We start from the raw sequence: 14081 nt of genomic DNA, 5'->3' as shown, positions 1-14081 counted from the left end.
AGTCGTTATATGAAAGCAAAGTTGTCCTTGTTCCTCTCTGACAAATTTTAATTTTGCTGCATCCAAAGCAACGTATTGTCTCGTGGGTCCTTTAAGCTGCTGTAGGCCTTTAAGTGCTGCAGCACCACATAACTTCCCGCCCCCAAATGATGCAAGCACCCAGTGAGAGATCTTTAAATCCCTGAAACTCACCCTCATTAATTAAATGAAGCTGACCTGGATAACTGCAGCAAATGGAAGTCCCACCATTCCCTCCCCCCCCACCAACTGCATGGGATGAAAATTGTGCAGCTGTCCAGCTGGTGGGCCATCTGTTCTGCCAGATTAAAGAAAGAAAGAACTTGCATTTATATAGTGCCTTTCATGCCCTCAGGACATCCCAAAGTGCTCTACAGCCAATGAGATGCATTTGAAGTGTAGTCGCTGTTGTAATGTAGGAAAAGCAGCAACCAAAATTGCTCACAGCAAGGTCCCACAAACAGCAATGAAATAAATAACGAGATAATCTGTTTTTGGTGCTGGTTGAGGAATAAATATTGACCTGGACACCGGTGGGGGAAAATCTCCTGCTCTTCTTCTAAATAATGTCATGGGATCTTTTACATCCACCTGAGAGGGCAGTCGGGGCCTTGTTTGGCCTAGATGGCCTACTCTTGCTCCTATTTTCTATGTTTCTATGTTGATTTAACATCTCATTTGAAAGGCGGCACCTCCGACAGTGCAGCACTCCCTCAGTACTGCACTGGAGTGGCAGCCTAGATTTTGCGCTCAGTAGTTCTAACACCATGTGATCGCCCTATCCCTACGTCCAGTGTTGCTGTGGAGGTAATGCCAGAACATACAACAAATGACGTCACTGCATCGTTACTGCCTTATTTGGTTTCATCTGCCCCTTTTTCAGTGGGCACTTTGGATGGCAGTGGAAGTGACACTGAAAGATTGTTATGGGGGCAGAAATGGGCAGAAACTGGCGGGCCGGGCCCCCAACCAATTCTCTGCTCCCACCCGCAGGAGGTACACTGGAGAGCAGGTGTAACCCGAGCGAAAATCTCAGCTCAAACGAGCTGTAGGAAACTGTGTGAGGTCTCCTTTAACTGGGTCAATAAAGATATAAACTACTTCAGTAATTACTACCTACCTGACCTCTAGGATTGATTTAGAAACAGTGATAGATTAAATCACAAAAGCCTCATGTTAAAGGACTTTCCCTCAATCATTATGTGGACAGAATGGATCTAATTAAAAGGATTACTTCCTTAGTTGACCATGAAATGGACACACTGCCATTTTGTACACCAGAGCCAAAAATTCAGGATCATCAAATCACTGAAAGTTTCATAGAAGCAAATTTAGAGCCCACAATCTGTCAGACATCCTCTCTATTTTCATGGGGAGATGAGCAGGACAATAGCTGAAAAGCTTGGATGCTATCTTTGTGTTGGGGAACTTCACTTAACCTGTTAATCCTACCCACAGAAAGAAGAAAGAAAGACTTGCATTTATATAACATCTTTCACGACCTCAAGAGTCCCAAATCGATTTACAGCCAATGAAGCCCTTTTGAAGTATATTCACTGTTGTGATGTAGGAAACATCCTGATGACTTGAAAAAAAAACGCAGTTACATAGAATTTACTGCATAGAAACAGGCCATTCGGCCCAACAGGTCCTTGCCAGTGTTTATGCTCCACATGCGCCTCCTCCCACCTTACTTCATCTCACCCTATCACGATAACCTTCTATTCCTTTCTCCCTCATGTACTTATCTAGTCAACCTGGGATATCCATAGGGAGATTTTAAATTTAAAAAAGCAGGAATCTTCACTTTAATAATAAGCAGATATATCAGACCTCAGTGAGAGCACAGTGTGCAGTATTGGGCTCCACACAATGGGAGAGATATTGAGGCTTTAAAGAGTGGATAGCACAGATTCACTGGGATGTTGCCTGGTATGAGGAAATACAAATACGAAGAAAGACTTGAAAAATTGTCTCTTCATTTTGTTAGAACAACGCAGGTACGATAGAAATGTTTATAAAAGAATGGGACAGGGTAGATAGAAGCAAACTGTTTTTAGTGGTTAAGGGGTCTAGAATAAGGGGCCATAGGCACAAGATCAAATGTAAGAGATGAAGAACAGGAGAAACTTCTTTACACAGAGAGTTGCGAGGGTATAGAATTCACCTCCAGGATTGGTGCTTGTTCTAGATTTAGATTGGATAAGTGGGATTGAAGAGATATCTGAACAGGGTGGCTAAAGGTGACTATGACAATTTGCTCGCATGGAGGGTAAGCGCCAACATGGCCTGGTTGGGCCGAATGGCCTTTTTCCACATTGTAACTTCCATGTATTTCTGTGAATAAATCCTTCGTAGTCCAAATCTAAAAATAGCTGCCAGTGTGAATCAACAATGACATTGAAATCAAGATTAAAAACATCAAAGTTTAGCCCAGTTTAAAGCTCCTGAATCTGTTTTTTTTTACTCAGGTAACAGAAATCTCCCTCAGTGAGAATTTGTTCAAGAATCTACAAGAGACAGATGGGGGAAGTTTTAACCCAGAATTTTAACCTAACCTAACTGATAGGATTGGGTTCAACACTGGTTTTACACTCCACCCGATTTTACTCTCCATTGAAATCAATAGTGTAAAATCGGGCGGGGGGTAAAGTCAGCGTTCCACCCGATCCCATGGGTTTCCAGTTTGGTGAGTTAGGTTAAAATTACCCCCATTCTGTGCTTGATTTGCTGTATCTTAACCCCAATATTCCCAGCAGCACAGCCAGTAGGGGAACTTCCTAGATAAGTGACCAATAAGAACTGTACAACTTCCAACACATCCAACGAAAGAAAGACTTGCATTTATATAGCGCCTTTCACAACCTTAGGATGACGCAAAGCGCTTCACAGCCAATTAAGTATTTTTGAAGTGTAGTCGCTGTTGCAATGTAGTAAACGCGGCAGGCAATATACGCACAGCAAGATCCCACAAACAGCAAAGAGGCAACGACCAGATAATCTGTTTTAATGATGTTGGTTGAGGGGTGAATATGGGTCAGGACACTGGGGAGAACTCCCCTGCTCTTCCTCAAACTAGTGCCATGGGATCTTTTACATCCACCTGAGAGGGTAGACGGGGCTGAATGGAACTGAATGGGGGGAGAGAGGAGAGGGCCTAATCCAGACCATCTGTTTGGACTTCAGGCTAAATAAGAACAAGGCTTAAATGCACACAGGCTCCTAACAGTGGACAAAATATTGAGAAAATTATTAACAAGATAGCACGTCATTGAGAACACCTATAGCTGTCCCAAAGGAAGACAATATCTGCTGGACATGGGGCTCAGACAGGCACACTGGTTTATACTCTATGGGATTACTTCATCCTATCAAACACCTCCACAGGCAGATTGCTCCTGGAAGATTTAACAAAGGTAGTCACAGAAATTGTCCACATGTTCTTAAAAGCTGCAGTGAAAAGTAAGAGGAAATTAACCAATCATCTTTCCGTTTCAGAACAGAAAGTAATAGCTGGTGAAATGTCCACATATAAACTGCAACAGAGTGTATGTAACTGGTCTAACAGCAAGGGAATGATTTTGAAACAAGCAGGGTAGGGCTGAGCCAGCAGGGTTAATTTTGTATGGTAGTACAACCCATCCATACATTTGCAGTCGCTGTTTTAAGACAGTTATTTACCGGTTCCTAGTGCATAGGAACATAGGAACAGGAGTAGGCCATTTAGCCCCTCGAGCCTGTTCAATGAGATCATGGCTGACCTATGACCTAGGGCCTTTGCCCCATATCCCTTAATACCTTTGGTTAACAAAAATCTCTCAATCTCAGATTTAAAATTAACAATTGAGCTAGCATCAACTGTCATTTGCAGAAGAGAGTTCCAAACTTCTACCACCCTTTGTGTGTAGAAGTGTTTCCTAACTTCACTCCTGAAAGTCCAGGCTCTAATTTTTAGGCTCTGTCCCCTAGTCCTAGACTCCCCAACCAGAGGAAATAGTTTCTCTCCATCTACCCTATCAGTTCCCCTTAATATCTTGAAAACTTCAATCAAATCACCCCTGAACCTTTTAAATTCCAGGGAATACGACTCTAGTTTGTGTAATCCCTCCTTGTAATTTAACCTTGGAGTCCAGGTATCATTCTAGTAAATCTACGCTGCACTCCCTCCAAGGCCAATATATCCTTCCTACGGTGCGGTGCCCAGAACTGAACACAGTACTCCAGGTGTGGTCTAACCAGGGCTTTGTATGGCTGTAGCATAACTTCTACCCCCTTGTATTCTAGTCCTCTAGATATAAAGGCCAGTGTTCCATTAGCCTTTTTGATTATTTTCTGCACCTGTCCATGACATGTTAATGACCTATGTACATGGACCCCTAAGTCTCCTTGTACCTCCACTGTTTTAAGCTTTTCACTATTTAGAAAGTACTCTGATCTATCCTTTTTAGGTCCAAAGTGGATGACCTCACACTTGCTTACATTGAAATCCATTTGTTACAGATTTTCCCATTCACTTAATCTATTAATATTTCTCTGTAATTTTATGCTTCCATCTAAACTGCTTATAATGCTGCCTATCTTTGTGTTATTGGTAAATTTGTATATGTGACTCTCTATCCCATCATCTAAGTCATTAATAAATACAGTGAATAGTTAAGGCCCCAAAACAGATCCCTGTGGGACACCACTAGTCACATCCTGCCAATTTGAGTACCTGTCCATTATCCCTACTCTCTGTCTCCTGCCACTCAGCCAATTTCCTAACCAGGTCAATAATTTGCCCTCAATTCTATGAGCTTCAACTTTAGCTAACAATCTCTTATGAGGGACTTTATCGAATGCCTTCGGGAAGTCCATATAAACAATGTCCATAGACATTCCCCTGTCCACTACTTTAGTCACCTCTTCAAAAAATTCAATCAGGTTTGTCAGGCATGACCTACACTTTACAAATCCATGCTGGCTCTCTCTGATCAGCTGAAAATTTTCAAAGTGTTGAGTCACTCCATCCTTAATTATAGACTCTAGTAATTTCCCAACAACAGATGTTTAGGCTAACTGGTCTATAATTCCCTGGTTTCCCTCGCTCACCTTTCTTAAATAGAAGAATGACATGTGCAATTTTCCACTCTAAAGGAACGGTTCCTGAATCGAGAGAACTTTGGAAGATTATAGTTAGGGCTTCTGCAATGTTCACACCTACTTCCTTTAAAACCCTGGGATGGAAACCATCTGGTCCTGGGGATTTGTCACTCTTGAGTGCCATTATTTACTTCATTACTGTTAATTTGCTTATGTTAATTATGGTGAGTCCCCGTCCCTGATTCAAAATTAGTTTCCTTGGGGTGTCCGGCATGCTATCCTCTCCCTCTACTGTAAATACTGAAGCAAAGTAATTATTTAACATGTCCGCCATTTCCTTATTGTCATTTACAATATCACCATTGTCAGTTTTTAAGGAGCCCACATTGCTCTTGACCACCCTCTTTTTCCTAATATAATTGTAAAAGATTTTTGTGTTGATTTTGATATCCCTTGCAAGTTTCTTTTCCTAAACCCTTTTTGTAACTCTTACTATCTGTTTTTCACCCTTTGCTGTTCTTTATATTTCTCCCAGTCACCAGGATCTGTGCTTTTTTTTGGCATTTTTGTTTGCTTTCTCTTTTAGTTTTATGTTGTCCTTTATCTCTTTTGGCAAGTAGAGCTCTTGCCCCTTAGGGGTATAAATCGGTTCTGTATCAGGTTAAATTCTTTTTTGAACACCTCCCACTGATCTTCTGTCGTTTTACCCATTAACAGGTTTGTCCAGTTTACTTTGGACAGTGTCCGTCTCTTCCCATTGAAATCGGCCTGACCTAAATTTACAATCCTAGTAGCTGATACGGGTTTCTCCCTTTCAAACACAACGTTGAACTCGATCATATTATGATTGCTATTAGATAAATGTTCACGCACCGTTAGGCTGTTAACTAAATCTGGCTCATTACTCATTATTAAATCTAATATGGCCTGCCCCCTTCTAGGACATATTGTTGCAGAAAACTGTCCTGAACACATTCAAGAAATTCGCCACCTTTCTGACATGTTCATCCAATTTATATGAAAGTTAAAATCCTGCATTAAAACCACTCTGACTTTGCTACATGCTTGTCTAATCTCTGCATTTATACATTCTGCCACTTCACAGCTGCTACCAGGGGGCGGGACACAACTCCCACTACAGTCTTAAATTGTTTTCTATTTCTTAATTCTAGCCATAAAGTCTCCACTGCCTGCTTACCTCATTATATCCTCTCTTGTCATAGAAGTAATTTCATCCTTAATCACTAAGGCTACTCCTCCCCCTCTACCAGTTTCCCCATCTTTCCTATAGACCTTATAACCTGGGATATTCAGTTCCCAGTCCTGACCGTCTTGCAGTCATGGCATTTTTATCGGCAAGTAGAGCTCAAAAGGCGTTTGATAAAGTGCCGCATGGTAGGCTTATCATCAAGATTGCGGTCCATGGAATAAAGGGGGCAGTAGCAGCATGGATACAGAATTGACTAAGTGACAGGAAACAGAGATTAGTGGTGAACGGTTGTTTTTCGGAATGGAGGGAGGTGTACAGTGGTGTTCCCTGGAGTCGGTGCTGGGACCACTGCTTTTCTTGATATATATTAATGACTTGGACTTGGGGGTACAGGGCACAATTTCAAAATTTGCAGATGACACAAAACTTGGAAGGGTAGTAAACAGTGAGAAGGATAGTGATGGACTTCAAGACGATATAAGCAGGCTGGTGGCATGGGCAGACACATGGCAGATGAAATTTAATGCAGGAAAATGCGAAGTGATACATATCGGTAGGAAGAACAAGGAGAGGCAATATAAACTAGAGGGCACAACTCTAAAAGGGGTACAGGAACAGAGAGATCTGGGAGTATATGTGCACAAATCATTGAAGGTGGCAGGGTAGGTTGAGAAAGCGGTTAAAAAGCATACAGGACCCTGAGCTTTATAAATAGAGGCATAGAGTACAAAAGTATGGAAATCATGATGAACCTTTACAAAACACTGGTTCGGCCACAACTGGAGTATTGTGTCCAATTCTGGGCACCACACTTTAGGAAAGATGTGAAGGCCTCAGAGAGGGTGCAGAAGAGATTTACGAGAATGGTTCCAGGGATGAGGGACTTTAGTTACGTGGATAGACTGGAGAAGCTGGGGTTGTTCTCCTTGGAACAGAGAAGGTTGCAAGGAGATTTGAGAGAGGTATTCAAAATCATGAAGGTTCTAGACAGAGTAGATAGAGAGAAACTGTTCCCATTGGCGGAAGGGTCAAGAACCAGAGGACACAGATTTAAGGTGATTGGCAAAAGAACCAAAGGCGACATGAGGAAAAACCTTTTTACATAACGAGTGGTTAGGATCTGGAATCACTGCCTGAGGGGGTGGTGGAGGCAGATTCAATCATGGCCTTCAAAAGGGAACTGGATAAGTACTTGAAAGGAAAAATTTGCAGGGCTACGGGGATAGGGCGGGGGAGTGGGACTAGCTGGATTGCTCTTGCATAGAGCCGGCCTGGGCTCGATGGGCCAAATGACCTCCTTCCGTGCTGTAACCTTTCTGTGATTCTATGATTTGGTGGGCGCTAAATTGGGCCGTGTAGCGCCCATTGTTTCAGTGCTACACGGCCTCTCTGACATCCAAGATGGCGTCTTGGATGCGCAAGCATGTTTCCAGTGTGACGTGCGCCAGACGCCATCTTGGTATAGGAGTTAGCGCAGGGGCAGATAGCGCACACTGGAATCATGTAAAGTAAGGAGAAAATGGCTTCAATCAGTGTACAACGCTGATTTAAAGTGATAGACACCATTTTGGGACTTAACGCTCAACTCAACGCACAGTCTTAACGCCGACCATCTGAACGTGTCTTAGAGTGCCTGGAGGACCCCCCACCGGTGCTATTTAAAGGGACCATGCAGGATTTACAGGTTAGTGGCTGAATTACTGCTTCTGGCTACCCAGACATTTGTAACTGTTTTTGGAGGTCTCCTAGACTTGAATACTAGGACGCGGGGACATAGCCTAACATTTAGAGCCAGGACGTGCAGGAGTGAAGTTAGGAAATGCTTCTACATGCAAAGGGTGGGAGACATTTGGAACGCTCATCTGCAGACGGCAGTTGATGCTAGCTCACTTGTGAATGTTAAATCTGAGATTGATAGATTCCTGTGAACCAAGGGTGTTAAGGGATATGGGACTAAGGCGGGTATATGGAGTTAGGTCACAGGTCCACCATGATCTCATTGAATGGTGGAACAGGCTCGACGGGCTAAATGCCACGGCCAATTGCTGCCTCTTGATATGCGCAACCTTCTCCTGCAAGAAAGCGGGACATGTGTCGGGGTGATGTGCCTGTCATAGTTGAATAGCTGCCAATGTGTGTGGCCTGTGAGTTGTGGGTGGGTGGCTTGAAACAGTGGTAATGTGTAAGGGTGAGAGGAAGCATCTGGTTGGAAGAGTTGAGTACAGATGGAAAGAGTTTGTTGGTATGTGGGTGATGGGGGGGTGTAGTGTGTGGTGCAGTTGGTAGGAGACGCCATTTGACAGTTGACCTCACTCACCTTGACCACTCATATCAAAGCATTGAACTTCTTCCTGCACTGCATCCGTGTTCATGATGCTGTGCGCCTGGCATTGACTTCGTCCCCGCTGCCTCCCACTGTCTTTTGGATATATATCTGGAGGGCCTCTTGCCCCCCCACCCCTCCACCTCTGTGGATATAGGATGTCCCTCCTTCTGTCCACCTCTTGTACCAAGGCCTCTGGTGCATCAGCAGAGAACCTTGGTGCACGCTCTCTCACAGGCCTGGTACCAACTCAAATCCACAGATTGGTGAGGTCTGACATGCAGATTGGAGGATGTGGGATTTAGTAGTGTGCAACCTTTATTCAATGTTTTAACATAACTCATCAGTGTGTAAACATAGGGATGGGACCTGCATCTGTGATTTACGTGTGCGATGTCTGATCTCCGTTCAGACTCCGTGCAGAGAGCAGACTGTTATTTTCAGCAAATAACAGGTACCAGCTACCTTTAAGAGATTTCTTAGAAACATCCTCCCTTTAAGAGATTGAGCTCCCCCTGGTGGTGCAAATTGCGAATTGCTTTGATTCCACATGCAAGACCCAGAACGGAACGCTGAATGCAGGTGAGTCCTCCTGTGGGCCGAAACTTGCGTCCTGCCTGCGCAGGGTCATTGGGCGCGGGGTAATAGCACATCACGCTACCCACGCCCAAAAATGGCCCTCATCCAAATTTTCCCCCAGAGTCTCAGTAATGGCCACCATGTCGTACCCTTTACATTGAATTTGCGCCTGCAATTCATTCAATTTCTTGTTTATACTCCGTGTGTTTATTTGGGCCACACACCCTGACCTGTCCATCTGCTCTCATGTTGTTTTTCTCACACGTTTCTTATTTCTCTCTCCTGATTTAATTATTATACATCTTTTAGTTTTCCCTTCACCTGCAGCGCCTAAAGAATAATTTCTGACTGTCACTCTGCTCTCTTCCTTTTTGTTTGTTTTTAGTATTATTATTTCTTCTACCTTTTCCCTGAGCCCTCCCCCCCATTTACTTGTTTAATGTCCTCGTGACCGGCCTATTTATCCTTTCCGTTCAGACCCTGGTCCCAGCCTGGTTCAGGTGGAACCTGTCCCAGAGGTACAGTTCCTTCCTGTCCCAGTACTGGTGCCAGTGTCCCATGAAATGGAACCCCTCTGTCCCACACCACTCCTTCAGCCACTCCTTCACCTCTCTAATCTCCTTATCCCTACGCCAATTTGCACATGGCTTGGGTAATAATCCAAAAATTATTACCCTTGAGGTCTGTTTCTTAATTTAACTTTTAGCTCCTGGTACACTCTGAACAGGGCCTCTTGCCTACTCTTTCCTATGTTGTTGGTCCCAACATGGACCACAATGACTGGATCCTCCCCCTCCCTCTCCAATATCCTTTCAAGCCAGTTCAAGATGTCCCTCACCCTGACACCATTCCATATGGGACTCTCGATCCTGCTTACAAAGGAAGCTATCTGTCCCCCTAATTATTGAATCCCCTACAACTTCTCCTCTTCCCTTTGGACAGCCTCCTCCTCCAGGGTGCCACGGTCAGCAGTCTGTCTGTCCTTCCGACAGTCTTTATCCTTATCCTCACAGGTAGCGAGTACATTGGACCTGATGGACAGGATCAGTTTCTGCGGGTCCTCGTTCTCCATCTCACCTGGGTTCCCTTTACTCTGTACACTATCGGTCACACCAACCCCGTTCCGATCCTGTAACTCTCTACGAGGTGTGACCGAGGTCTGGAGCAAACTGTCCCGATACTCCTCTCCATCCATTATGTGTCGGAGTGGCTCCAACTCACACTCCAATGACTCTGAACTGGAGAGAATCGAGGCAGAGACATCTACTGAGGTATGTTCACTCGGGACATTCTCGATGTCTACAAACTCCCACATACTGCAATTCAGACACACAACATGCCCGGCCATATCTTAATCTATATTTATTGATAGATAATTACTTTTGAGTCTGTTTTGGGTTTTTTTTGCTTTTTAAAAAATTCAGCACCTCCTTCTCCCTCAGCACCTAATTCCCACTCTCACCAGATTCTGAAGTTCCCATTGGGTTTGTGATCCTCTCTCTTCACAATTCGCTCTCTATGCTTCAGTACCGAGGAATTTTACACTGTGCATTAACCGGTCCGCAAGGGATATTCCCTAACATAGGGGGCGCAGCCCTCAATGAACTCTCTAAGAGAACTGCAAGCTGCAAGTGTAGCAGAATAGAATAGAATCTTACAGCAGAGAAGGAGGCCATTCGGCCCATCATGCCTGTGCCGGCTCTTTGAAAGAGCTATCCAATTAGTCCCACTCCCCTGCTCTTTTCCCATAGCCCTGCAATTTTTTTCTTTTCAAGTATTTATCCAATTCCCTTTTGAAAGTTACTATTGAATCTGCTTCCACCGCCCTTTCAGGCAGTGCATTCCAGATCATAACAACTCGCTGCGTAAAAAAGATTCTCCTCGTCTTCCCCTTGGTTTTTTTGCCAATTATCAGACTTATCTGAGGGCTGCTGTCAGTGAGGCAAGCAGCCCGACATTGATCTCATCGCTTGGCCAATCTGCCTGTGGATGTGTGACCAGTGCCGACAGCTCGTGCTGAGGATCCTGATGAGGCCCGAGGAAAATTTCCATCGATCTTCGGGCCTCTTGGTCCGAAAACGGGCCCAGACCAAAATCTACCCCAGTGCCTTTACATAGTGGACCATTTAAGACAGGAGGGAGGGAGAAAAACCAGGAAACGACCGACCTGTAGGTTTTACGTCAGTTGTAGGGGAGCTACTAGAATCTATCGTCAGGGAAAGAGTGGTTGAGCACTTGGACAGGCATCAGTTGATCAAAGAGAGTCAGTATGGATTTGTGATAGAATCTATTATTAAGGAGGTTATAGCAGGGCACTTAGAAAATCTCCATGCAATCAGGCAGAGTCAACACGGCTTTGTGAAAGGGAGATCGTGTTTGACTAATTTATTAGAGTTCTTTGAGGAAGTAACAAGCAGCATGGATAAAGGGGATCCTGTGGATGTTGTGTACTTGGATTTCTAGAAGGCTTTTGACAAGACGCCACATCAAAGGCTACTACACAAAATAAGAGCTCATGGTGTAGGGGGTAACATATTAGCATGGATAAAGGATTGGTTAGCTACAGGAAACAGAGAGTAGGCATAAAAGGTTCATTTTCACATTGGCAACATGTAATGAGTGGAGTGCCACAGGGATCAGTGCTTGGGCCTCAACTATTTACAATCTATATCTATGACTTGGATGAAGGGACCAAATGTATTGTTGCTAAATTTGCTGATGACACAAAGGTAGGTAGGAAAGTAAGTTGTGATGAGGACATAAGGAGTCTGAAAAGGGATATTGATAAGTTAAGTGAGTGGGAAAAAATTTGGCAGATGGAGTATAATGCGGGAAAATGTGAACTTGTCCACTTTGGCAGGAGGAATAGAAAAACAGTATATTATTTAAATGGAGAGAGATTGCAGAGCTCTGAGGTACAGAGGGATCTGGGTGTCCTAGTACATGAATCACAAAAAGTTAGTATGCAGGTACAGCAAGTGATTAGGAAGGCAAATGGAATGTTGTCATTTATTGCAAGGGGAATGGAATATAAAAGTAGAGATGTTTTGCTACAGTTGTACAGGGCATTGGTGAGACCACATCTAGAATACTGTGTGCAGTTTTGGTCTCCTTATTTAAGAAAATACATAATTGCTTTAGAGGCAGTTCAGAGAAGGTTCACTCGACTGATTCCTGGGATGAGGGGGTTTTCTTATGAGGAAAGGTTGGGCAAGTTGGGCCTGTATACATTGGAGTTTAGAAGAATGAGAGGTGATCCTATTGAAACATGTAAGATCCTGAGGGGACTTGAAGGGGTAGATGCTGAGAGGATGTTTCCCCTTGTGGGAGAGACTAGAACGAGGGGCCATGGTTTAAAAATAAGGGGTCTCCCATTTAAGTCGGAGATGAGGAGAATTTTTTTTCTCTCATAGGGTCATGAGTCTGTGGAACTCCCTTCCCCAGAGAGCAGTGGAGGCAGGGTCATTGAATATTTTTAAGGCTGAGTTAGATGGATTCCTGATTATCTAGAGAGTCAAAGGTTATAGTAGGTAGATGGGAAAGTAGGGTTGAGGTCACAATCAGATCAGCCATGATCTTATCAAATGGCAGAGCAGGCTCGAGGGGCTGAATGGCCTACTCCTGCTCTTAATTCGTATGTTCGTATGTTCGTGCGTATGTGACGGGTAGGGTCATGTCTGACTAATCTAGTTGAATGTTTTGTGGATGTTACAAACAAGGTGGATAGGGGATTGTCTATGGATGGTGTCTATATAGACTTCCAGAAGGCATTTGATAAGATTTCGCACAAGAGATTATTATCAAAAGAACGCATGGAATTGAACTTGGGTTGGTAATTGGTTGTAAGATAGGAGACAGAGAGTCGGGATAAGGGAATGTACACTGATTGCGGAATGTGCCAAGTGGTGCTCCCCAGGGACCTGTACTGGGGCCTCAGCTTTTCACCATATATAAAATTGACTTGAATGAAGGAATAGAGAGTTGTATATCCAAGTTTACAGGTGGCACTAAGTTAGGAGGAACAGTATGTTCTCTCCCCCAGTAAGTTGTGTAGATGGGAGCAGGAAGGTTCAAAGAGAAGGAGACAGATTAAATGAATGGGCAAAACTGTGGCAGATAGAGTTCAATGTGGGGAAATGTGAGGCAATCCACTTTGGATCCAAGAAAGAAAAATAAGACTATTTTCTAAATGAAGAGTGATTAGGAACTGTGGAGGAGCATATGGATTTGGGTGTCCAGATACACAAATCACTAAAAGCTAATGCACAGGTACAAAAAGTAATCAAAAATGCTAATGGGCTGTTTGCCTTTATCTCAGGAGGGTTGGAATACAAAGAGGGGTATTTTATGCTTCAGTTGTACTGCAGCTTGGTCAAACTCCACCTGGAGCATTGCATTCAATTCTGGGCACTGCACCTCAGGAAGGATATACTGACATTAGAGGGAGTGCAGCGCAGATTCACCAGAATGATGCCGGGGCTAAAAGGGTTAAAATTTGAGTCTAGGTTGTATAGACTAGGCTTGTAGTCCCTGGAGTTTAGAAGGTGGAGGGGTGATCTGATCGAGGTGTTTAAAATGTTAAAAGGATTCGAAAGGGTAAGTACAGAAAAGTTATTTCTTCTGGTGGGAGAGTCCAGAACAAGGGGACACAATCTTAAAATTAGAGCCAGGCCACTCAGGAGTGAAATCAGGAAACACTTTTTCACACAAAGGGGAGTGGAAATCTGGAATTCTCTCCCCCAAAAGGCTGTGGATGCTGGGACAATTGGAGCTTTCAAGACTAAGGTGGATAGATTTTTATTAGGTAAGGGTATCAAGGGATATGGAGAAAGGGCAGGTAAATGTCGTTGAGGTACAGATCAGCCATGA

This window comes from Heptranchias perlo, chromosome 34 (assembly GCF_035084215.1).
Source record: "Heptranchias perlo isolate sHepPer1 chromosome 34, sHepPer1.hap1, whole genome shotgun sequence".
NCBI lineage: Eukaryota > Metazoa > Chordata > Chondrichthyes > Hexanchiformes > Hexanchidae > Heptranchias > Heptranchias perlo.
This window is presented reverse-complemented; position numbering follows the sequence as displayed.